We start from the raw sequence: 27,023 nt of genomic DNA on the forward strand, positions 1-27,023 counted from the left end.
GATGTAATTCAATGCTAAAACGCCCAAATTACGTCCGTAAATAGTGTGTGTGTGAACCCAGCCTTAGTGACGCCCCGGCTGCTAGTGCTGCATTGTTGGGTCACTTAGGAGACCCAGCGATGCAGCTGAAAGCGGACCGTCGGCCATGAGAAGTTTGCGGGGTGGGGGGGGGGGGGGCCCTGGCACATTATCTGCACAGGGGCCTTTTGCAGTCTGTGTCCGCCACTGGGGGGATGTGTGTGTGACGCTATATACAGGGGGATGTGTGTGACGCTATATACAGGGGGCTGTGTGTGTGATGCTATATACAGGGGGCTGTGTGTGTGTGTGTGTGATGCTATATACAGGGGGATGTGTGTGTGTGTGTGTGATGCTATATACAGGGGGCTGTGTGTGTGTGTGTGTGTGTGTGTGTGACGCTATATACAGGGGGGTGTGTGTGTGTGTGTGTGATGCTATATACAGGGGGCTGTGTGTGTGTGTGTGTGTGTGATGCTATATACAGGGGGATGTGTGTGACGCTATATACAGGGGGCTGTGTGTGTGATGCTATATACAGGGGCATGTGTGTGACGCTATATACAGGGGGCTGTGTGTGTGATGCTATATACAGGGGGCTGTGTGTGACGCTATATACAGGGGGATGTGTGTGTGATGCTATCTACAGGGGGCTGTGTGTGTGATGCTATATACAGGGGGCTGTGTGTGTGATGCTATATACAGGGGGCTGTGTGTGTGTGTGTGTAACGCTATATACAGGGGCTGTGTGTGTGTGTAACGCTATATATAGGGGCTGTGTGTGTGTGTGTAACGCTATATACAGGGGCTGTGTGTGTGTGTGTAACGCTATATACAGGGGGAGTGTGTGTAACGCTATATACAGGGGGATGTGTGTGACGCAGCTATATACAGGGGGATGTGTGTATGACGCTATATACAGGGGGGGCTGTGTGTGTGACGCTATCTACAGGGGGATGTGTGTGTGACGCTATATACAGGGGGCTGTGTGTGTGACGCTATCTACAGGTGGATGTGTGTGTGACGCTATCTACAGGGGGATGTGTGTGTGACGCTATATACAGGGGGATGTGTGTGTGACGCTATATACAGGGGGCTGTGTGTGAGACGCTATATACAGGGGGATGTGTGTGTGATGCTATATACAGGGGGATGTGTGTGACGCTATATACAGGGGGATGTGTGTGTGACGCTATCTACAGGGGGCTGTGTGTGTGACGCTATATACAGGGGGATGTGTGTGTGACGCTATATACAGGGGGATGTGTGTGTGACGCTATATACAGGGGGATGTGTGTGTGACGCTATCTACAGGGGGATGTGTGTGTGACGCTATCTACAGGGGGATGTGTGTGTGACGCTATCTACAGGGGGATGTGTGTGTGACGCTATCTACAGGGGGATGTGTGTGTGACGCTATCTACAGGGGGATGTGTGTGTGACGCTATCTACAGGGGGATGTGTGTGTAACGCTATCTACAGGGGGATGTGTGTGTGTGACGCTATCTACAGGGGGATGTGTGTGTGTGACGCTATATACAGGGGGATGTGTGTGTGACGCTATCTACAGGGGGATGTGTGTTTGACGCTATATACAGGGGGATGTGTGTGTGACGCTATCTACAGGGGGACGTGTGTGTGACGCTATCTACAGGGGGGCTGTGTGTGTGATGCTATCTACAGGGGCATTTGTGTATGTGGTGCTTTACTATACAGTGTTTGACACAATTATATTCAAGGGTGCAGTGTATGGTGCTATTATATTTAGAGGCACAGTCTGTGGCACCATGATCATTTTGTTTTCGTTTATAGGTGTAGAAATGTTGGAAAAGTGAGCAACAGAAGACATCTAAGTGGCAAATTCTGCAGAAATGGGTCATGGCCGGGAGAAGTCGTCATGAAGTCTGGACCGGATGGAGAAGAAAAGAAGAAAAAAGTTACCAGAATCTGAGGAGTCGTCACATGTGAGTCACTAGATTTATAGAGAATCTGTCACCTCTCCTGACATGTTTATTATAGGAAATCCTTGTGTTTCACTAAAAGTCTTTGTGCAGTCCACGACTGATAGACAAATGCGTGTTACCATTCTCCTTGTTAGGAGGATGTGTCCCTGCACAGTGTGATACTGTCAGCGATGGTTGGAGACTGTCAGTATGTAGGGACACAGCCCTTTGACAAGGGGAATCGTAACACCCTGTAATGACGGGGGTAGGGAAACGGACAAGTGAGCCCTAATCTACCCGCCACTCTGTCCCTGCCTACTTGCAACGACCCGCCCTAGGCGACGGGGTACAACTGGGCGGCGGTCCATACGCTCAGTAAGTGCACGAGACAAACAGACAAGGGAACACAAAGCAAAGGGAAAGGGGCAGTTGCCCACGGCAACACCGTGAGCAACAAGAGTGGTGAACGAGCCGAGTCAAACCAGGAGTGAACGAGGTACCAAACACAGAGCAGGAGAGTAGTCAGTAAGCCAGGGTCAGTATGGAGCAGGATCAAATAGATAGAAGCTGTAGCTGGGCCAGGAAACCACACGAGAAGAATCACAAGCAAAGGAGAAACAGGAAAGGCAGGTATAAATAGACAGAGGGCGGGAGCTAGCTCCGTCTGGCCAGGCTGCGATAGGCTCTCCCACTCCTAAGCCTGCCATCCTGAGTGGTGGAAGATGGAGTCAGTCTCAGAGACATAGGGTAGACATCAAAGGGGTAGACAGAGATTCCGTACGGATGAACGACGTATACAACCGTATGGCTTTGATCCCCCTGGTAGACAAAGAGATGAAATAAGGCGTTTTCCAACATCTGACAACCAACGTATGAAGGTAATTAATTTATCGACTCATCAATTGTCTCCCACTGATATTGGGGTATTATCAATGGGGCTAACATTTGCACCCTCAAATCAATTTGATGCTTTTACAGCTATAAAGGATTTACACCTTTTTGCTAGAGGCCTGATATTTAAAAGGTGGTTTCATAGGAAGACGGATAACAACTTTACCACACCAGAGGAAATAGAGGCGTTGCAGTCTTTAGAACAACTATTGAAAGAACAGGAATCCCCTGAGACAGGTATGATCCCACAATCAATTAGGAAACTGTCGACAAAATTCCCTCCTTTTACTATATGTCCAGCAATGGATCTATTTGTCAAATTAGTCACGCAGGATATGGAGAAAATGTCTAGCGGTATTAGACATGATAATCTGACGAGTAATGAACGAACTAGTTTGAAGAAATTAAAGTCTCTTAATGATACGGTTTTCAAACCAGCGGATAAGGGGGGTAATATAGTGGTCTGGCCCAGAGACTTATATGAGAAGGAAGCATACCGTCAATTGAGAAACCCCACGTGTTACAAAAAACTAACTTTTAATCCTCTATCTGCTTTCAGTATATCACTTCATTGTATACTAAGAGAAGCCCTTAATGCGGGCACCATCTCTACGGCCTTGATGGATTGCCTGGTGGTTCAGGACCCTAAAGTGTCAAGTTTATATTTATTACCAAAAATACACAAAAATTTCAACCTGCCACCAGGACGACCTATCATCTCCGGGAGAGGGAATGTTTGTGATAATGTGAGTGAATACATTGATGCAATTTTGAAACCAATAGTGGAGACTTTATCATCTTACCGCCGTGATTCGGCTGATCTCCTTAAAAAATTGGAAGGTGTTCAACTTGAACCCAACATGCTACTGGCGACATGTGACGTGGAGTCACTGTATACGAATATCCATCACCAAGATGGCCTTCAGGCAGTGGCATATTTTCTAAGGATGACAGACTATGATCCGGCCAAATCACAGTTGGTTCTCACTTTATTGGAATTTGTGCTCACACACAATTTCTTCACCTTCAACGGATCGTTTTATCTCCAGCTCCAAGGAACGGCGATGGGGTCAGCTTGTGCTCCCTCGTACGCCAATTTGTTCCTGGGGCTGTGGGAGAGGGATCTTTTCCTGTCAGACCGTTTGTCATCGATGAGTAAGGTGGTCCTTTGGACCAGATTCATCGATGACATATTCATTATCTGGCAGGGCACCGAGGGGGAATTTGATTCCTTCATGGGTGAGTTGACTGTGAATGAGGCTAATATACGACTGACTTGGAAAACTAGCCCAACAGCCATCGATTTCTTGGATGTGCTGATCAAATGTGACAATACTGGCTGTATTCAAACAGATTTGCACAGAAAAGAAACGTCGGTTAACTCCTATTTTCATGCTTCTTTTTCGCATCCTCAACACATGATTCGATCTATCCCGATCGGGCAATTCTTGAGAATACGAAGATTATGTTCATCTGATGATAACTTTGAAAGACAAGCGACCATCCTTAAACAGCGTTTCTCCGATAGGGGCTACACCAGGAGATGCATTAATCGAGCGTACAATAGGGCGTGCAGAGCTACACGGATTCAATTTCTTCATCCCACTACTAAGAAGAAAAATGCTGACACTAAAAACAGGTATGTCACCATGTATCATGATAGATGGGGTGAGATGCAGAAATGTTTGTCTAAACATTGGTCAGTTTTACAAACTGATGGTGTTTTAGCTGAGTTACTACCCGTAAAACCAGCATTTGCATCAAGAAGGGCTAGAAACCTTCGGGATACCATGGTTTATAGCTATCACCAACCACAGTTAGCCAAACCAATATTTGGAGCATCCAAACCGAAATGGGGGTGCCAACCATGTGGGAGATGCATTGCATGCCCGAATATTGCTTGCAGTGATGACTTTGTGGATTCGTCAGGGCAATGTAAATACAAGATCACTTGGCCCATTAATTGCAATACAAAGGGAGTAATCTACTATGCATACTGTCCCTGTCCAAAAATTTATATTGGGCTCACGACCAGAGAATTGAAGATACGAACGAGAGAGCATGTTAATGGCATTGAGGCAGCTAGGGGAATAGCGCTGTATAAAATTGATCTCTTGAAAACCCTACCACGACATTTTGCTCAGTATCACAACTGTGCATCAAAAACCTTAAAAATTAAGGGCATTGATCACGTACAACTTGATATGAGGGGAGGATCTTTAATGAAGAAATTGTTGAGAGTTGAATCGAAATGGATTTGGAAATTAAAAACACTACAACCTAATGGCTTGAATGAAAGTGTAATGGCAGGAAGGAGGTGAAGGGAACAAGTGAGCCCTAATCTACCCACCGCCCTGTCCCTGCCTACTTGCAACGACCCGCCCTAGGCGACGGGGTACAACTTGGCGGCGGTCCCTACGCTGTCTAAGTGCAAGGGAGTACAAACAGGGAACACGCAAGGGAAGGGGCAGTAGCCCACGGAACGCCGCGAGGAAACGGAGCGGTGAATGGGTAGTCAGGATCAGGATGAAGTGGAGTATACCAACGAGAGCACGGAGCAGGAAGCAAGCCAGGGGCAAAGCGAAGCAGGATAAGCGGAACTGAAGCAAGGCAGAAGCAGGCTGGAGCAAGGCAGCAGTGGGGCCAGGAATCCAAGAAGAATAACAAGCACTGAGGAAGAGAACACGGCAGGTATAAATGGACAGGGGGCGGAGCTAACTCCGACTGACCAGGCCGCGATAGGCTCTCCCACTCCTGAGCCTGCCACCCTGGTTGGTGGGAGCCGGTGTCAGTCTAAGAGGTCTGGCCTCAGGTGTCGACTGATTAATCCCGGGAGTATACACAGACGTAGTACCTGGCAGATCCTTTACAGTACTCCCCCTTTTATGAGGGGCCACCGGACCCTTACTAAGAGGACCCGGTTTAGTGGGGAAGAGAAGGTGGAACCTCCTGATCAATACCCCAGCGTGAACATCACGAGCAGGTACCCAAGTCCTCTCCTCCGGCCCGTATCCTCTCCAATGGACCAGGTACTGGAGGGAGCCCTGGATCATCCTACTGTCCATAATCTTGGCCACCTCGAATTCCACCCCCTCAGGGGTGAGAACAGGAACAGGAGGTTTCCTCGAGGGGGACCAGGACGGGGAGCAGCGTTTAAGGAGGGAGGCATGGAAGACGTCATGTATGCGAAAGGATGGGGGCAGCTCCAGACGGAAGGATACAGGGTTGAGGACTTCAATGATCTTATAAGGTCCAATAAATCGGGGAGCAAACTTCCTGGACGGGACCTTAAGGCGCAAGTTCCTGGACGACAACCAGACCAGATCCCCGACGACAAACCGGGGGTTAGCAGAACGTCTACAATCAGCCTGAATCTTTTGTACGCTCTGGGACGCCTCTAGGTTCTTCTGAACCTGGGCCCAGACTGTGCACAGTTCCCGATGAACTTCCTCTACCTCGGGATTATTGGAACAACCAGGAGAAACGGAGGAGAACCTTGGGTTAAACCCGAAATTACAGAAAAACGGGGAGACCCCTGACGAGTTACTGACCCGGTTATTCAGGGAAAATTCGGCAAGGGGAAGGAATGAGACCCAATCAAATTGACAGTCAGAGATGAAACACCTTAAATATTGTTCCAGGGATTGGTTAGTCCTTTCCGTTTGGCCATTAGTTTCGGGATGGAAGGCGGAGGAGAAGGACAGATCAATCTCCAACTTTTTACAAAAAGCTCTCCAAAATAAGGAAACAAATTGTACCCCTCTGTCAGAAACGATATTGACTGGGGCCCCATGGAGACGCAGGATGTGTTTAACAAACAAAGAAGCTAACGTCTTGGCGTTAGGTAGTTTCTTAAGGGGCACAAAGTGGCACATCTTTCTGAAGCGGTCTACTACCACCCACACCACCGACTTGCCCTGAGATGGAGGCAAATCGGTGATAAAATCCATGGAGATATGGGTCCAAGGTCTCTGGGGAATGGGCAAGGAACGTAGTAAGCCCGCAGGTCGGGACCTAGGGGTCTTGGACCTAGCACAAACCTCACAAGCGGCGACGTAAGCCCTAACGTCTTTAGGCAACCCAGGCCACCAATAGTTTCTGGTAATGAGGTGTTTGGTACCCAAGATGCCAGGATGACCAGATAGTGCAGAGTCATGGTTTTCCCTGAGTACCCTTAGCCGGTATTGCAGGGGGACAAACAGTTTGTCCCCAGGGAGGTTCCCGGGAGCTGAACCTTGATCAGCCGCAATGTCAGAAGCTAAATCAGAATCAGTGGCAGAAACGATTATACCAGGGGGTAAAATACAAGCAGGATCCTTCTCGGAAGGAGGATTGGCCATGAAACTACGTGACAGTGCATCAGCCTTAATATTTTTGGACCCAGCCCTATAGGTAACCAAGAAATTAAATCTGGTAAAGAATAGTGCCCAACGAGCTTGTCTAGGATTAAGCCTCCGGGCAGATTCTAGGAAAACCAGATTCTTGTGGTCAGTAAGGACCGTTACCTGGTGTCTGGCCCCCTCAAGGAAGTGACGCCACTCTTCAAAAGCCCATTTAATGGCTAAAAGTTCGCGGTTGCCAATATCATAGTTACTCTCCGTGGGCGAAAACTTCCTAGAGAAGTAAGCACAGGGGCGGAGATGGGTGAGGGAACTGGTACCCTGGGACAAGACGGCCCCCACTCCCACCTCGGATGCGTCAACCTCCACAATAAATGGCTCCCTTTGGTTGGGCTGAACCAGCACGGGGGCCGAGATAAAGCACTTCTTGAGGGTCTCAAAAGCCTGGACGGCCTCAGGGGGCCAATGGAGGACATCAGCACCCTTGCGAGTAAGGTCCGTAAGAGGCTTAGCGACGACCGAGAAGTTGGCAATAAATCTCCTGTAATAGTTAGCGAACCCCAAAAAACACTGTAGCGCCTTCAGGGAGGCAGGTTGGACTCATTCCGCCACAGCCTGAACCTTGGCAGGGTCCATGCGGAATTCATGAGGAGTGAGGATTTGACCTAAAAATGGTATCTCCTGTACCCCAAACACACATTTTTCGGTCTTCGCAAACAGATTATTTTCCCGGAGGACCTGGAGGACCTTCCTGACATGCTCCACGTGGGAGGACCAGTCCTTGGAAAACACCAGTATGTCATCAAGGTACACTACAAGAAAATTACCCAGGTAATCTCTCAGGATTTCATTAATAAAATTCTGGAAGACGGCAGGGGCATTACACAACCCAAAGGGCATGACCAGGTATTCGAAATGACCTTCGGGTGTGTTGAACTAAGTTTTCCACTCATCTCCCTCTTTGATGCGGATAAGGCTATATGCCCCCCGTAGATCGAACTTAGAAAACCATTGGGCCCCCTGAACCTGATTAAAAAGATCATGAATCAAAGGAAGGGGATACTGGTTCCTTACGGTGACCTTATTCAGGTACCGATAATCAATGCACGGCCTAAGACCACCATCCTTCTTCCCCACGAAGAAGAAGCCAGCACCTACAGGAGAAGTCGAGGGGCGAATGAAACCCTTGGCCAGGCATTCTTGGATATACTCCCTCATAGCTTCACGTTCAGGACATGAAAGATTAAATATCCTACCCTTAGGAAGCTTGGCACCAGGCACCAAATCAATGGCGCAATCGTAATCTCTATGAGGGGGCAACACCTCGGAGGTCTCCTTAGAAAACACATCAGCGAAGTCCTGAACAAACTCAGGAAGTGTGTTTACCTCCTCCAGGGGAGAAATAGAGTTAACCGAAAGACATGACATCAGGCATTCACTACCCCATTTGGTGAGATCCCCAGTACTCCAATCAAACGTGGGATTATGCAGCTGCAACCAGGGAAGACCTAATACCAGATCGGACGATAATCCCTGAATCACCAGTACAGAGCACTGCTCCAAATGCATGGAGCCAACAAGGAGTTCAAAAACAGGAGTATGCTGAGTAAAATAACCATTAGCAAGAGGAGTGGAGTCGATACCCACTACCGGGATAGGATAAGGCAAATCAATAAAAGGCATTTTTAGAGACATAGCAAATTCCACAGACATGATATTAGCAGATGAGCCAGAATCCACGAAGGCACTGCCCGTGGCAGACCGGCCAGCAAACGAGACCTGAAAGGGAAGCAAAATTTTATTGTGTTTCATATTAACGGGAAATACCTGTGCGCCCAAGTGACCTCCCCGATGATCACTTAGGCGCGGAAGTTTTCCGGCTGTTTATTCTTGCGCCTGGGACAGGTGTTCAGTAGATGCTTGTCGTCCCCACAATAGAAGCAGAGACCATTCTTCCTGCGAAACTCTCTACGTTGTCGAGGGGACATGGAGGCCCCGAGTTGCATAGGTACCTCCGAGTCCTCCGTGGAAGAGCAAGGAGACGGGACCTCGGGGGGAATCACAGGGAAGTCAGAGGGGAACACATTGAAACGTTCAAGCTGACGTTCCCTGAGACGTCGGTCAAGTCGTACTGCTAGGGCCATAACCTGGTCTAGGGAGTCAGAAGAGGGGTAGCTAACCAGCAGATCCTTCAGGGCGTCAGATAATCCTAACCTAAACTGGCACCTTGGGGCCGGGTCGTTCCACCGAGAAGCTACGCACCACTTCCTAAAATCAGAACAGTATTCCTCAACAGGTCTCCTACCCTGACGTAAGGTCACCAGCTGACTCTCGGCTAAGGCAGTCCTGTCAGTCTCGTCGTAAATGAGTCCGAGGGCAGAGAAAAAACGATCAACGGAGGAAAGTTCAGGGGCGTCAGGAGCCAAGGAGAAGGCCCACTCTTGGGGCCCTTCCTGGAGTCGGGATATAACGATACCCACCCGCTGGTTCTCGGAACCTGAGGAGTGAGGTTTTAGGCGGAAATAAAGTCTGCAACTCTCCCGGAAGGAGAGAAAAGTCTTACGGTCCCCTGAGAACCGGTCAGGTAACTTGAGGTCGGGTTCTAGAGGTAAGGTGAGGGGTACTACTAAGGCAGCGTCACCCTGGTTGACCCTCTGAGCCAGGGCCTGGACCTGTAGGGAGAGGCCCTGCATCTGCTGGGTCAGGGTCTCAAGGGGGTCCATGATAGCGTCAGCGTAGGAGAAATGGTAGACTAGGTATGGGCTTGTTATTATGTAATGGCAGGAAGTAGGTGAAGGGAACAAGTGAGCCCTAATCTACCCACCGCCCTGTCCCTGCCTACTTGCAACGACCCGCCCTAGGCGACGGGGTACAACTTGGCGGCGGTCCCTACGCTGTCTAAGTGCAAGGGAGTACAAACAGGGAACACGCAAGGGAAGGGGCAGTAGCCCACGGAACGCCGCGAGGAAACGGAGCGGTGAATGGGTAGTCAGGATCAGGATGAAGTGGAGTATACCAACGAGAGCACGGAGCAGGAAGCAAGCCAGGGGCAAAGCGAAGCAGGATAAGCGGAACTGAAGCAAGGCAGAAGCACGGCAGAAGCAGGCTGGAGCAAGGCAGCAGTGGGGCCAGGAATCCAAGAAGAATAACAAGCACTGAGGAAGAGAACACGGCAGGTATAAATGGACAGGGGGCGGAGCTAACTCCGACTGACCAGGCCGCGATAGGCTCTCCCACTCCTGAGCCTGCCACCCTGGTTGGTGGGAGCCGGTGTCAGTCTAAGAGGTCTGGCCTCAGGTGTCGACTGATTAATCCCGGGAGTATACACAGACGTAGTACCTGGCAGATCCTTTACAGAAAGCCTGGGTTTTGCAGCTTTCCTGTAGAGTGTCAGGATCTTTCATGGTGTTGTTTTTAATATGTTTGTGGTTCGTGAATAATTTTTAACATTATGTGCTTTGTGCTTTTGTTTTTAGTTGTACAGATTGATTTTCCAATTCTTTGAGAACCTGATATGATCCACAATTGTGATGCTTCCCTAATTGGTTGAATGTGATCTTCTACCTCCTCATCCTTCCAATTAGTTCATTTAACGGGTCTTTCGAGGAGACTAATTTGTTGCTATTTATGCACTTTATATGTATTTGGATGTGGTTGTTACAATAGTTATGGACGGATTAATTTATTTATTGATTGTAGCGGTATATATAAATATGTGTATGTGTGGATGTATGGACTGACTTATGCGCTAATTCTGTACCAATCATGTGCTGATTATTTATTTATTTGTAAATTGTATAAATATATATTGTTTGATGTATTTTGATAAGATTTTGTATTGTATCAGTTCTTACTATATGGAATGTGATCCACATATATATATATGTGGATTCTATGTACTGTTTTTGTAATAATGGTGTATTGTATGTTATAATTGTTGTGTGTATATATATATGTATGTTACAATTTTATTGCATATGTATTTAACCGGATTGACAACAATAAGCTTCTTAAACTTTGTATCATCACTGGAATGTTTTTTCAATTTTATTTGCAAATAACATATATATTTTATATATATTTTTTATTTGTATTGTTTAGCTTTTATATAACTTTGTATCTAATATTTATATAAATAAATTTCATTATAGCCTATATATTTATTATATTTACATTTTCCTACTGTCTGTATTTATGCAATTTTGTATTTGTGTATGATTAATTATATTATTTTATTAATTTTTTGTCGGTGTATATTATATATATTAAATCCTTTCACACACTTCACCCCACCCCCCCTTTTTTTTCACCCCCTTTTTTCACTTTGTATATATGTACTAGTGTCATATATGTTTGGTGCAACGCATCTCTTGTTGTACGTCTTTATTTCACATTGTTTGTATATGGTAATATGTGTAAATGCATATAAAAATATCACTGTTTATACACCAATAGGGAAAGGTTAGGGAAAGCGGTAAAATAAAATAAGATAAAGTGATGTAACAATACAAATACTAACGAACATATATATTTGCACAGTGTAAATTAATGCGTTTTATATGTATGTAATCATTTCATATGTATTTATATATTTATGTATTTATTTTAAGCGGCTGCTTGGGTAATGTGTATCTATTTATTTATTTACTATTATTTTTTTCACTTTCTTTTCACCTTGTTTCACTTATTTCACTTGTTTGCAATTGTTTATTTATGTATATATAATTGTGCTTATGATATTTCATCTAGTAATGCCATGTTAATTATGATTTATTATCATTGATCACCACTGTATGAAATGGCTCTTGTTATGTCTCGATTTTGACAATATTTATTGAGCTGGTTTTCTTTCTATTTGTTTCTTTCTTCTTTCCGTCCTCGTCTTGAATCTGACTCTAATGTAACAACTTACTTGCACCTGTGTCGATACTGTGTCTAGATGAGCGGCGTTCGTTGCTATGGTTTCACCCCTTGGCTGTGGCTGGACCGCTGGTCATGTGATCTCACCTCCCAGTGTTTCCGGATCCAGTATACCGGATTTTTAAACCTGCAACGACGTCGCTATAATCTTCGCCACTGAGGCACAGCTGCTGTATTCTCCTGATGCAGAAGGTGATTGGCTGAGGGTAGTTTTAAAGGGAAGTCATCTTTAGTCTCAACACCACCCCCAGACGAAGGCTCCCGGGCCGAAACGCGCGTCGGGGTTGACGCCAGAGACGGTGACCTGTTCTAATGGGTATGAACTCTGTTTTCAGCATATGCTCTTTGTTCAGCAAATTATCTTCATTAGATCAAACCTATTGTGCATTGAGTGTCTGCACCTGTGGCTGATAACACAGCCACTGCTCTGACTTTGCTTTGTGGATTTTTGTTTACGGGGTTAAACTGAGCCATGTATTTGGTTCATGTATAGTACTAATACTGATTTTTCCATTTGGCTCTAATCAGGGGTATGTACACTGGTGTACACTCATCTACTTATATTTACTCTAATCATACTTTAAATGTGAAAAAATATATAAATAATTTGTCTTGTTGCTGATTAGTTTTTTCTACTGATGTATGTATCAGAAATGTACATTACATAATTGTAATATACCGCTGATGTAATCCTATATTTGAACAGTGTCACCCATTACCCATATATTTGGATATACTATATACAATTTATCTGGTTGTCTTTCTACACTGTGGAAATCATCTCTGTTTTATTTATGTTGTTTTTAAGATGTATTTAATAAAGAAATCTTTGTTTTAAATTATTTTGGTGTGTCAGACTCCGAACTTTAGGTTTTTGTTATCTACTGTAATAGGTGCAGTACCTGAATTAATAACAATAGAAGAGGATGCATATGTTGTAGGGGAAATATCAAAATGTCTAAGTAGCGTTAATCTCCTGATGAATTTATTAAGAGCCCTAAATAGTTCAAAAGTATCTGCAGAAAGAAAGTCCTTTAGATAGCAGGCTGGTTTCATGTTTGTTGAGAGTGTATGTTGACAGATGAAATAGTTTTATTGTTTTCGTTTGTGTTTTCCTGCCTTTACCTCCTCTACTCCCTCTATATCGACTTCTAATTTTCTCTTTATTGATATTTTCTGGATTTTTGGGAAGAAGCTGGTGATGGTCCGTGTTTTTGGACTTTTGATATATGGTATTAAGATGTCGGTGGTTTTTACTGAATTGCCCCCAAAAAATTTGATAATAAAAGTTAATCAATAAGTCCCATGTACCCCAAACCAGTACCAATTAAAACTACATCTCGTCCCGCAAAAAAACAACCCTAAAAAAACACTACATTAATAAAATTACGGCTCTTGGAAAGCGACGATGCAAAAGCAAATAATTTTAGTTCAAAAGAGTTTTTATTGTGCAAAAGTTGTAAAACATAAAAAACACCTATACATATACTACCGTTCAAAAGTTTGGGGTCACCCAGACAATTTTGTGTTTTCCATGAAAACTCAAACTTATATTTATCAAATGAGTTGCAAAATGACTAGAAAATATAGTCAAGACATTGACAAGGTTAGAAATAATGATTTTTATTTGAAAAATAATTTTCTCCTTCAAGCTTTGTTTTCGTCAAAGAATGCTTCATTTGAAGCAATTACAGCATTGCAGACCTTTGGCATTCTAGCTGTTAAACCCCAGACCATCACATTACCTCCACCATGCTTGACAGATGGCGTCAGGCACTCTTCCAGCATCTTTTCAGTTGTTCTGCATCTCACAAATGTTCTTCTGTGTGATCCAAACACCTCAAACTTTGATTCGTCTGTCCATAACACTTTTTTCCAATCTTCCTCTGTCCAATGTCTGTGTGCTTTTGCCCATATTAATCTTTTCCTTTTATTAGCCAGTCTCAGATATGGCTTTTTTCTTTGCCACTCTGCCCTGAAGTCGCCTCTTCACTGTAGACGTTGACACTGGCGTTTTGCGGGTACTATTAAATGAAGCTGCCAGTTGAGGACCTGTGAGGCGTCTATTTCTCAAACTAGAGACTCTAATGTACTTAACCCCTTAAGGACGCAGCCTTGTTTTGGCCTTAAGCCCATTTTTCAAATCTGACATATTTCACTTTATGTGGTAATAAAGTCGGAATGCTTAAACCTATCCAAGCGATTCTGAGATTGTTTTCTCGTGACACATTGGGCTTTATGTTAGTGGTAAAATTTGGACGATATATTCAGTGTTTATTGGTGAAAATTTGCAAAATTTAGGGAAAATTTATAAAAAATAGCATTTTACAGAATTTAAATGCATCTGCTTGTAAAACAGACGGTTATACCACCCAAAATAGTTACTAGTTCACATTTCCCATATGTCTACTTTAGATTGGCATCGTTTTTTGAACATTATTTTATTTTTCTTGGACGTTACAAGGCTTAGAACATAAACAGTAATTTCTCTTTTTTTTAAGAAAATTTCAAAAGCCTTTTTTTTAAGGTACCTCTTCATTTCTGAAGTGGCTTTGAGGGGCCTATGTATTAGAAACCCTGATAAAACAAGCCATTTTAAAAACTAGACCCCTCAAAGTATTCAAAACAGCATTTAGAAAGATTTTTAACCCTTCAGGCATTTCACAGGAATTAAAGCAAAGTGGAGGTGAAATTTGCAAATTTCATTTTTCTTGCTGAATTTCAATTTTATTCAATTTTTTTTGTGTAACACGGAAGGTTTTACCAGAGAAACACTACTAAATATGTATTGTACAGATTCTGCAGTTTTTAGAAATGTCCCACATGTGGCTCTACTGCGCTCCTGGAATAAAACACAAGCCCTAGAAGCAAAGAAGCACCTAGTGCATTTTGAGGCCCCTTTTTTATTAGAATATATTTTAGGCAGCATGTCAGGTTTGAAGAGGTGTTGAGGAGCCAAAACAGTAGGAATCCACCAATAGTGACCCCATTTTGGAAACTACACCCTTCAAACAATTCATTTATGGGTAATGTGACTATTTAGACCCCATAGTTTCTTCGCAGAACTTATTTGAATTGGGCTGGGAATTTAAAAAATATATATTTTTTCCAATAATATGTAGTTTTAGCTCAAAATTTCTTATTTTCACAAGAAATAAAATACTCCATTTTGTTGCCCAAGTTGTCCTGAGTGCAGCAATACCCCATTTGTGGTGATAAACTGCCATTTGGGCCCATGGGAGGGCTCAGAAGCAAAGGAGTGCTATGTGTTTGTTGGAGTCCAGATTTTGCTGGATTGGTTTTCGGGTGCCATGTCGCATTTGCAGAGCCCCAGAGGTATCAAAGCAATGGAAACCCACCAGAATTGACCCCATTTTGGAAACTACACCCCTCAAGGAATTCATTTATTGGTGTTGTGACCATTTAGACCCCACAGTTTTTTCACAGAACTTATTTGAATTGGGCTGGGAATTAAAACAAAATAATTTTTTTCCAATAATATGTAGTTTTGGCTGAAAATTTCTAATTTTCACAAGAAATAAAATACCCCATTCTGTTGCCCAATTTGTCCTGAGTGCGACAGTACCCCATTTGTGGTGATAAACTGCCGTTTGGGCCCATGGGAGGGCTCAGAAGGAAAGGACCACCATTTGGCCTACTGGGGATTTTTTGGTGCGAAGTCATGTATGCAGAAGCCCCTGAGGTACCAGTACAGTTGAAACCCCCAAGAAGTGACCCCGTTTTAAAAACTACACCCTTGAGGCATTCATCTAGAGGTGTAGTGAGCATTTTGACCGGAGACATACACCCCATAAACTGTAATGTGGGTTCTCACGGGTACGTCAATACCCTACATGTGGCTGTAATCAGCTGCCTAGGCATGCAGCAGGGCTCAGAGGGGAAAGACGAGGGGGGATAAGCTGTGCGGAGTGCATCAGGGTAAGTAAAACTGGGGTAGATTAAAAATCATGGGATGTATGATACATTTTGAAGCACTCTTTCATACGGAGCCTTAGTTTTTCGGGACACGTGTCACATTGATATATTGTGTCCTCCCTTATCCCCCTCTTATAGCAGACTTTGTACCTCTTTTGACTTTTTCCTTTCTTGCCAGTTTGGGGAACTTCTCCTGGAAAGTGTTGCCCTGGTACGATGCGTGTGGCCTCGCCTCCAGAAGTACTGGGTGCCCCCCCCTTCTTGGTCCATAAAAATGTGTTTCTTGATAACCACCTCTTGAAATTCCAGGAAAGTTCCCGTCTGGCCTGTACATCAATGTAGCACGTACGCGTTGTACAATGCCATCTGTATGATGTGCCCGGCCAGCTTCTTATACCACACCGCATGGCGCTGTAGGGCTTCAGGACTTGATCTGACAAGTCCACCCCTCCCATGTACCTATTGTAGCCCAGGATGCAGTCTGGTTTGGGGGTCTCTGTACTGGTACCTCGTACAGGTACATGGGTACTGGTGTGACATCTCTCTTGTCCTTGTACTTGACACACAATATGTTGCTGCTAGATTGTGCCCTGCTCTCACCCCTTCTGAGCGTTTGCCCTGCAGAGTCTTAGGGAGGCCTCTCAGATTTCTTCTAGCAGTGCCGCATGCCGCAGGACTTCTGGGAGTGAGGCAGTTGAAGAGTGGGACGCTGGTATAAAAATTATCCAGGTAGAGGTGGTAACCCTGGTCCAGCAGTGGGTGCACCAAATCCCACACAATTTTTGCATTAACTCCCAGTAAGGGGGGGCATTCTGGGGGCTGAATACTGCTGTCCTTCCCTTCATATATCCTAAATTTGTAGGTATACCCTGATGCACTCTCGCACAGCTTATACATCTTCATGCCATACCTTGCCCTCTTACCCGGCAGGTACTGGCGGAATTGAACCCTCCCTTTAACATCTACCAAGGACTCATCAATAGAAATACACTTCTCGGGGTGTATGATTGGGAAAACCGGGCACTGAAACGGTCTAATAGGGGTCTCCATTTATACAAACGGTCAAAACTGGGGTCATCTCGGGGTGGGCACGGCTCATTATCAGTATAATGTAAGAAGCGAAGTATTGCCTCATTTATTTATTTTTTTATGTTCCAGTTCAGTTCTGAAGTTGCTTTGAGGGGCCCATATATTAGAAACCCCTATCAAACACCCCATTTTAGAAACTAGACCCCTGAAAGTATTCACAACAGCATTTAGAAAGTTTATGAACCCTTTAGGTGTTTCACAGAAATTTAGAGCAATGTAGAGGTGAAATTTACTTTTTTTTTGTCAGAAAATCCTTTTTATACCACTTTTCTTTATAACACAAAAGGTTTTATCAGAGAAACGCAACTTAATATTTATTGCCCAGATTCTGCAGTTTTGAGAAATATCCCACATGTGACCCTAGTGCGGTAATGGACTGAAGCACCAGCCTCCGAAGCAAAGGAACACCTAGTGGATTTTGAGGCCTCTTTTTTATTAGGCACCATGTCCGGTTTGAAGAGGTCTGGTGGTGCCAAAAAAGTGGAAAACACCCAAAAGTGACAGCATTTTGGAAACTAGACCCCTTGAGGAATACATTGTAGTTTTCTTGGGGTGCATGCGACTTTTTGATCAGTTTTTATTCTATTTTTAAGTGGCGCGGTGACTAAAAAACAGCAATTCTACTATTGTCTTTTTATTCTATTTTTTTTACAGCGTTCACCGTGCGTTATAAATGACATATTCACTTTATTCTGCGGGGCGATACGATTACGGCGATACCATATGTTTATAGTTTTTTTTTATGTCTTATGGCGTTTGCACAATAAAATACGTTTTGTAACAAATCATTCACTTTTTGTGTTACCTTATTCTAAGAGCCATAATATTTTTATTTTTCCATCAATAAAGCCGTGCGAGGACTTATTTTTTGCGTAACGAACTGTAGTTTCCATCAATACCATTTTTAGGGACATGCGACTTTTTGATCTCTTTTTATTCCATTTTTTGCGAGGTGAAGTGACCAAAGAATTGTGATTCTGGGACAGTTTATTATTATTCTCTTTTACGGCGTTCACCCCGCGGGATAAATAATAAAATAATTTTGTAGTTCAGGCCGTTACGGACGCGGCGATACCAATTATGTATAGTTTATTTGTTTGTTTATATATTTGTATTAATAATAAAGGACTGATAAGGGAAAAAGGGGGATTTTTACTTTTATTACTTTTAAATCTTTTATTTTCTTATTTTTACACATCTTTTTTTAACTTTTTTTTTACTTTTTTACTTTGTCCCACTAGGGGACTTGAGGGCAGGAGGCCCTGATCGCTATTCTAATACACTGCACTACATGCGTAGTGCAGTGTATGAGAGCTGTCAGCTACTCACTGACAGCAAGCATAGTGGGTCCTGACTTTGTCAGGACCCAATAGGCTTCCGTTGATGGCATAGCCGGACGCCATTGTTTGGTGTCCGGTTGCCATAGTCACCATCGCCGGCCGCTATCGTGTAGCAGGCCGGCGATGGCAGCTTAACCCCTAAAAAGCCGTGATCGCTATTGAACACGGCTTTTCAGGGGTTAATCAGCGGGGACACAGCGATCGGTCCCCGCTGTAGGAGCTGTGACAGCTGCTGTATGAGACAGCAGCTGTCACAGCTCCTGTATGTGTCGGGAGGACGGCCGAAACGGCCGTTACTCCTGTGACGTACTATTCCATCATGGAGCACGAACAGGGCGCTTTCCATGACGTAATAGTACGTCACTGAGCGTTAAGGGGTTAAAGCCTTCTAACACAGTTAGCAAACACAATGTACCATTAGAACACTGGAGTGATGGTTGCTGGAAATGGGCCTCTATACACCTATGGAGATATTGCATTAAAAACCAGACGTTTGCAGCTAGAATAGTCATTTAGCACATTAACAATGTATAGAATGTATTTCTGGTTAATTTAATGTTAACTTCATTGAAAAAAACTGTGCTTTTCTTTCAAAAATAAGGAAATTTCTAAGTGACCCTAAACTTTTGAACGGTAGTGTATGTGGTATTATCGTAATCGTACCGACCCATAGAATAAAGGTAACATGTTATTTACGCCGCACAGTGAACGGCGTCATTTTAATACGCATAGAACAATGACGGAATTTCAGGGTTTTTTCTATTCCCCTGAAAAAAAGTTAAGAAATGTTAATAAAAAAATTATATGCACCCCACAATGGTGCCATTAAAAAGTACAACTAATACCGTAAAAAACAAGTCCTCATACAGCTATGTCGACAGAAAAATAAAAAAGTTATAGCTCTTTGAATGCGACTATAGAAAAACAAAAAAAATAGCTTGGTCATTAGGGCCTAAAATAGGCTGGTCACTAAGGGGTTAAAGATCCTAATACTGAAGGGTCATTTTAAGAACAACAGAGAAAGAAAAATTTGGGAATTCAAGCTGATGATAAAATTCCAGTCATTGGCACCTGAATTTATGAGCCACTACATGGACACACATCACATCTCCCATCAGACTGACTCCACATCCCTTATCTCCTAAATCATCACCCCTATAACATCAGTTTTATGGCCCCGGCTTATCTTAATGATGTATCACCTCATGTACTAATTGTCTTTGTGTAACATCAATGTTGTGCTTTTTTCTAAGTCATTCATTTGTAAACTGCCTGAAGAAGGAGCCTGTGTGCTCTGAAAGTTTGCATATATAATTTTTATGGTTAGCCAATAAAGGTATCATGAAGTGAAGAAATCTAGGAAGAAAAAATCCTCAGCACATCCGCATTTGGAAAAATATAAAAAGAGCTTTATTTAAACATGGGGTTTAAAAGTCCAGAGGACACAGGTAGGGAATGTTACAGCTAACGCGTTTCGTACTAAGTGTTCTTTCTCATAGCATAACGTAACAGATTTGAAACGTGTTTTAAAATCAACATCAACCAATCCTGATACATCTAGGTCAAAGGGAGGCTAACACCTTTTTGAGAAACAGATTAATTATTTAGAAGAATTGCAGTAGCTATGTCTTTGCTCAAAATTGTTTAAACAGAAAAATAAAAGATATTGCATAAATTGGTGAAAAATGATAACATAATATAAATTAAATCAAAGAATAATCCACATAATATCAGACATGAAAAGAAAATGAATTAAGAAAATAAACATAATATCGTTCCCCATATTATAATTAGAATATTATTAAAAACGCAAGTGATAATGCATGACTTATACCAATAGATGCAGTATTTTTTTGTTTATAAGTTTATTCTTCGTTTGCAAAAAATTATGTCAAAAGAAAAATGAAACAGAATAGTTTGTGATGAAAGAAAAAAAACGCAAGAAATAATACAAGAAATAATACAAAATTTATACTGGTAAGTGTATTGATTATTTATTAATAGGCTAATTTGTCAAACAAATTTTTTTTTTAAAAGATAAGTTATTTTTAAATAGATGAAGAAGTGACAATGGCTAAAGTTGAAAAGATATTGAAAAATACGAAGTGCGTACAGGAGCGCTGGATTTGAATTAAAGAATTTAATCTACCAAACAGAAAAATACATCAAATTAATTATTTTATAAACTGTGACACACATCATGTAGTCTACATGATTACATGTGTTTCATGCAAACTTAAATATATAGGCTGCACTACTAGGAAACTCAAAACATGTATAGCAGAACATATATCAGATATACTGAAAAATTCTACTAAAACATCTGGAGCTGCTAAACACTTCATTGACAGACATAACAAGTTCTCAAGGATACTTTAGTTTCCATGCCATAGAACTAGTGAAAAAATGCCAGCTAGAGGAGGTGACTGTAAAAAACATCTCTATAATAGAGAAGCTTTCTGGATTCTCCAAATGGCTACTCGCCATCCCAAAGTATTAAATTGGAGCGGAGAACTCTTATACCTATACTGAATAATTCTGTTTTTTAAAAAGTTTTACTTTATGTTAGTTTCCTAGCCCCTATTTTTCCTTGCTTACAGAAAGTTGCCCAGATAATATAGGTTGGTGTTCATGCGTGTTTACTATTTATGATCTCTGACAAGTCTATATACTGAGATCCCTTTCCTGAGTCCCTATCCATATAATATATGTCATTACTGATCAGTTAGTGTATCCGCTTAATGTCTGCATAATAAAGTCACATAGTATATGTAGTTGAATCCAGCGCTCCTGTACGCACTTCGTATTTTTCAATATCTATTCAACTTTAGCCATTGCCACTTCTTCATCTATTTAAAAATAATTTATCTTCTATACCCGTGCGATCTTTTTGTCGTAAATATACATTTTGCGTTAAGCACTAGCTTTCCGTGACGTATACTTATGACAAATGTCAGGAAGGGGTTAATCATAATCAAGGTTACATGTTCAATTAATCATGATTTTGATTTAGGTCTGTAAAGGATCTGCCAGACACAGCTTCTGTGTCGACGCCCGTGGTTAGTCAGTCTGCACCTGCTCCTAAGGCTGATCGAGTGACCCCTCCTTCTACCAATCAGGCTGGGAGGCTGAGGAGTGGGAGAACCTATCACAGCCTGGCCTGACGGAGCTAGCTTCCGCTCTCTGTCTATTTATACCTTCATTTCCTGCTCCTCCTTTGCATGTGATTCTCCTAATTCCTGGCTCTGCTGCTTCTGCTTGAACTATTTGTCCCTGCTTCATATTGACCCTGGTTTACTGACTACTCTCCTACTCTGCGTTTGGTACCTCGTACACTCCTGGTTTGACTCGGCTCGTTCACTACTCTTGTTGCTCACGGTGTTGCCGTGGGCAACTGCCCCATTTCCCTTAGCTTCTGTGCACCCTTGTCTGTTTGTCTGTCGTGCACTTATTGAGCGTAGGGACCGTCGCCCAGTTGTACGCCGTCGCCTAGGACGGGCAGTTGCAAGTAGGCAGGGACTGAGTGGCGGGTAGATTAGGGCTCACCTGTCTGTCTCCCTTCCCCGTCATTACAAGGTCATAATTTTCCAACTCTAATGTTTGTTTAATTTGCGTGATTGTACCTTTTGTATATGTGTCATATGCTTGGTCATAACTTTTTATATTTGTTATACGTCATGCCTGGTCGTATCTTTTATATATTTGTCATTTATATCTATATAGTATCGTGTTGAATGGTATTGATACTAGCGGCTGCAGTCAGCTATGTAGTGACCATGTAACTATCAGATAAATGCATTGATTAAAGAGTCTTGTTCATTCTTTCATAGTCCATTGCATTGTGGATGATAAGCGGTTCTTCTCAACTTCTTACGGTTTTAGAGGGTGCAGAATTCTTGAAACAATTGTGACTCAAACACAACCTCTCTGTCAATCAGAATCTGTGTAGGGTATCCATAGGGTTGAGCAATGCGAGGTCTGACCCGGGGGTCCCACTGCTGCCAGGTAGTTCACGATCTACCTCCATTAGAGGAGACCATCTGGTTGTATTGTCTTTACTTTACCTGTACTCTGTCGCTGGAACACCTTGCAGCATACACGTATAGCAGTGCAGTCCGACAATAGCGGAAAAACAGAACTTACTGTTTTCTTATCGTACAACAAATTCAAGATAGCTGTTGTCTGATATCTACAGTCTTACTCAGAAGGCAAAACCTATTGGTCAATCCTGTTCGTGATGCCAATTTGTGGTAAAGGTTTGTGTAATGGCTTCTTCTGATACAGAAATATGAGCCTTGTAATAAAAATGACAGTTTGTTTAAAGGCTATAAGGTGAAATCCCAAAAAGTGAACACATTTTAATAATTACACTCCCATAGTTGCCTACATTTGAAAAACGTTTTCAGGGACACTTAGGGTGTGGTTTATATAGTGGGTGTGATAATGGGGCGTGAGTTTCTTCTCAGAATTTCTGCATACAAATAAACAAACAAAAATTTCTGCACTAGTTTGGCTGACAACTACCATGGTAGCCAGTATATCTCTCTGGTTATCTGGTTGTATACAGGCAGGTGATGTCTCACTTTGACACGAGGGCTAAGCAATATGTGCTGACTACTACTTGTAGCGTAAAAACCAGCATAGATCGTGCCACACACTGCTCCATGGAGTGTCCCCATGGCCCCTTGATATCCGGGAAAGTCACACACACAGTGATACGGTAAACGAGTCTTCTTTACTTGGAACTCTCAGTGAGAAGCACGTTTCAGTCATAATAAACAGTCTTTGTCACAAATAACTATTTACAATGGCTGGCGGCGACTAACCTCTGTTCTCCCTGTTTAACTCCTCCACCTGTTCAGGCCTGTTCCCAGTGGCTTCTGCCCCATATGGCTTATAGGTACTCACAGGCCTCAGCGCCTTCTGCACCACTTGGCAATCTGACTGCTTCACAGCCCTGGGCAGCTTCTGCCCGGCTGGCTATACGGCTCTATGACCTATTCAGCGGCTCCCGTCCCACTTGGTTATTGGCTGATTCCAGCCCTTGACGACTCTCGTCCGTTAAATATGCCACTGCAAACACACACATCTCTTTGACTGTAGTCCGGATGGCCGCAGATAGCAATCACTTCATCCTTATCATCATGAGAACAGACCCAATTTGGCTTCCATGGAGGGAGATGTCTTTACTGCTCACCAATCCGTATACCCCACAAACTGGCTTGAATCTCTGTGGCAATACTCGGAACCTTATTGCACAGCAAAATTAAGGGTTCTCGGGTCCCTCACCCAGGCCGTTGCCACTTGTTTCTATTTAAAGCTCACCAGCTTACAGTGGCTGTGTTTGGGCCTGCTTGATCACACACTCAGTACAGGCCCCTCTCCACTGCATACCACTTCCTCCTTCCTTCTACTTTTATATTCCTGCCAGCATAGAGTCATTTAGTGGCCAAAGTTAAATATTACAGCAGATACACATGCAATACATACTGTATAAGGAAAAACAAATAGACAATGGAACAGTCTCTATAAAAAGGATACACTCTAAGTCCTTTTACGTAAGCGGAGTATAGTGTTGTATAATTTGAAACAATACATTATGCACAGGCCAGGTTTTTCAGGACAGAAATCTCACTGGTAAATGGAAATGTTTAATACAGGCTCTCTCGCTTCCAGCGAGATGACATTTTGTGGCAGATGTGCTTGGGCCCTCCCCCTCCTGGTTCCCAAATATTAGGGCCTTGATAACCACCTGTTAAAACTGAAATTATTTCCCCTTAACCTGCACATCGGGATGGTACGTATATAATGCAATTAAACTTTTTGCTAATGTATCAATATGGAGAATGGTAACTTTTAGGTTAACTCCTTAACGCCGAAGGACGGATATATCCGTCCTCTGCAGCTGCTAGTTCGCGCAGGAGGACGGATATATCCGTCCTGTGATGGCGCGGGTACTGACAGTTTACCCACGCGATCAGCAGCAGGAGCACGGCTGTTATACACAGCCTGGCTCCTGCTGCAACTGCCGGAATCGAAGCGCGCTCCGATTCCGGCAGTTTAACCCATTAAATGCCGCTGTCAATAGTGACAGCGGCATCTAATGTGTTTGACAGAGGGAGGGAGCTGCCTCTGTCACCCGATCGGCGCCCCCGCAAACAAATCGCGGGTCGCCGTCGGGTTTCCATGACAGCCGGGGGTCTAACAAAGACCCCCAGGTCTGCCTTCAGCATCTGCCTGTTAGGCGATGCCGGAGGCATGACCTAATAAGTTGCCTGTCAGTTTTACACTGACAGGCAATAATGCTTTGGTATACTAAGTATACCAAAGCATTATATATGCGATCGGCACATCGCATAGTGAAGTCCCCTGATGGGGCTTAAAAAAAAAAAATGTCAATCAGTTAAATAAAGTTTGTAGAAAAAAAAATAATAATTACAGTCAAAATCAAATAAAACTACTTTTTTTGCCCAAAAAGTGGTTTTATTCAGTAAAAGTGTCAAAACAAATCACACATACACATATATGGTATCCCCGCGATCGTAACAACTTGACCAATAAAATTAACACATTAATTAAACCGCTGGATGAACGGCGTCCAAAAAAAACGCAAAAAACAACGGCAAAATTCTCTCTTTTCTCCGATTCCCCCCATAAAAAATAAAATAAAAGTTAATCTATAAGTCCTATGTACTCCAAAATAGTACTAATGAAAGCTACACATTGGCCCGCAAAAATCAAGCCCACATACGGCCACATCGATGGAAAAATAAAAAAATGACGGCTCTTGGAACGCGGCGATGCAAAAACAAGTAATTTTTTTCTAAAAGGGTTTTATTGTGCAAACGTAGGAAAAACATATAAAACCTATACATATTTGGTATCCCCATAATAGTGCCGACCCATAGAATAAAGTTAACATGTTATTTCCGCTGCATAGTACACGGCGTAAATTTATAACGTGAAAATTAATGCTGGAATAGCTGCTTATTTTCAATTCTCTCCTAAAATAAAGTTAATAAAAGTTAATCAATATATTGTAAGCATCTAAAAATGGTGCAATTACAAAATACAACTCGTCCCGCAAAAAACAAGCCCTTATAAGGCTATGTCGACGGAATAAAAAAAAAGTTACGACTCTTGGAATGCGACCGTGAAAAAACAAAAAATAATCCTTGGTCATCCTTGGTCATTAACGTGCAAAATGGCCCGGTCATTAAGGGGTTAATAGCAGCTGACAATTTATTGATTCTGTTGTGTCAGTTAACACACAGGGAGTGACAGGAATTCTATCTGTTCAAATAACCTTATCTTGACCCCATTGTATATGATAAATTAACCTTATCTTGACCCCGTGTATGAACCTTATCTTGACAACATTGTGTAATGTAAACATATACTATTGTATGCTAATTCTCTCGGTCTACTGGTGCACATGTCACACATATGTCATATTGGCTATATAAACTACTTCAGAGCTCTGTGTACACACAATAAACCTTCCTTAAATTAAAGAAGCCAATATTCCTGTGAGTTCCTACAGGAGATTGAGAAGTTACTACACTGCCGTTACAATACGATGTACATGGCCAGCCATCTTTTTTACAATGGGGCATCACATTGCGCTAAAGCAGGTTATTAAACAATATATCCGCGCTCCAGTATTGCCTAATTTTAGGCTTCTTCACTAGCCCCATGTGCAGAAATAGGCCCCAAAATGTCATTATCTCTGGGGTCTAGCAAATGATGACATTGTATTTTATGCGAGAAATTGCTGAGCGTATAAATAGTCTGGGCAATCATTTAGCATCACTGCATTCCAAGAATCATAACCATAAAATTTTTCTGTTCACTTTAAAAAAAATTATAATTTGGGGACGAGGTGACCAAAAATAATGAATTCTGGCTTTGTTTATTCTATTATAATTGCTTTACTGCTTTTACTGTGCGGGATAAGTAATGGAATATTTTTATATACTGTATATTTGTAGGTCGTTACAGAGGTGGCGATATTGATTCTGTATAGTTTACTTCATTTTCATTTTATTTATTTTTTATTTATTTTTCCAATAATAAAGGACTTGTTCTGGAAAACATTATAAAACATTTTTTTTTTTTACTAGGGCCTAGGAGACTTTAGTACATAGCAGACCAAGAAACCGTTGTTAGGCTGCTTGGTTGCCATAGCAACCATTGGCACCCCATGATTGTGTTGCAGGGGCCTGATGGGGTATATGTGAAAAATAGGACATGTCCTATTTTTTGCGGCTCATTTCTATGACCCGTACATACCTGTAAATATATAGGAAGGTGTCCATGACTGAATGGTTTCTCTTGGCTGCTCTGCAGTAAACAGAGGACCACAATGCAGAAAACTAGCTGTGGGGAGAGTGACTGAGCATGCGTGTCCACCAGCACTCAGCTCATTAGGTGGGCGTCCACATTGCAATACACTTTGAACATCAGGTGGCGCCATACTATGTAAGTAAATATCTTAACTCTACACTGGATCATTTTGTTGCCAGCATGTTAATGGCAAACATCAT

Source organism: Rhinoderma darwinii, chromosome 8, assembly GCF_050947455.1.
Source record: "Rhinoderma darwinii isolate aRhiDar2 chromosome 8, aRhiDar2.hap1, whole genome shotgun sequence".
Lineage (NCBI taxonomy): Eukaryota > Metazoa > Chordata > Amphibia > Anura > Rhinodermatidae > Rhinoderma > Rhinoderma darwinii.